Source organism: Brassica oleracea, chromosome C3 (genome assembly GCF_000695525.1).
Source record: "Brassica oleracea var. oleracea cultivar TO1000 chromosome C3, BOL, whole genome shotgun sequence".
NCBI classification, from domain to species: domain Eukaryota; kingdom Viridiplantae; phylum Streptophyta; class Magnoliopsida; order Brassicales; family Brassicaceae; genus Brassica; species Brassica oleracea.
In genome coordinates this window covers 12,373,854-12,374,714 of record NC_027750.1, presented here as the reverse complement: position 1 = coordinate 12,374,714, position 861 = coordinate 12,373,854, and positions in this window count along the sequence as shown.

Genomic DNA, 861 nt, shown 5'->3' with positions numbered 1-861 from the left:
ACTGATGAGCACAAGGTCCTCTTTAGTTGACCACTTCCTCTTGGAAGTCGTTTTCATTAACCCAGGAGAGTTAGCTACTGCTTGTGGAGGGTCGCAGTCCGGGAATGGACTGCTCTGCGAAGCTAGTAGGGAAATGAAACTGGAAGTTTGTGTGGAAAAGGGTTCCATGGTTTTGGTTTATGTTTTAGTTATGGTTTAGGTTTATTTTTTAAGATAATGGGGTTTTGGTTCTCTATTTAAACTAGTTTTCACGCAGGTAGTAGAGCTAAATTAAATTCAACCAGCCAAGCATTGAATATAAAACCTAATAGATAACAACTACTCCACACAGAGAAGTTAATACACATCAAATCAACAACTTAATACTATCAACTACTTAAACACAGATTTAATTCCACTGTACTTTGCTGAGCAAGGCTAGTCTTACTAATAAATACTTCTAGTTCAGTTTAGTTTGCTTCCAAAAAAACATTTATAGTTCTAGTTATCAATTCACGCAAACACATTCCAGTCTACATCACAGCTAGAGATGGGTTAGAACATTTACCTCTCTATTTCAGTCGAAGCACACCTTCTCTAGGGTACCGACCTGGACTGTGAGGCTTCGAACCTGTTCCTGGACATGGAAACAACAAGAATACAGTGTTACTCATTAATATTAATAGAGGACATACATATTAAAGTAACAAAAATAAAGCAAGCTATTGTATTTACCTGCAGGCTCTCAATCTGGTAATTGAGACTCCACACCCCCTTGATAACCTCCTCAGCCTCTTCCAGACGCTTCCTCAGCCTTTCCATCTCCTCCTGGACACCAACCACCCAAGGATGACTATAATGCAACCCATTATCCTTGTTGAC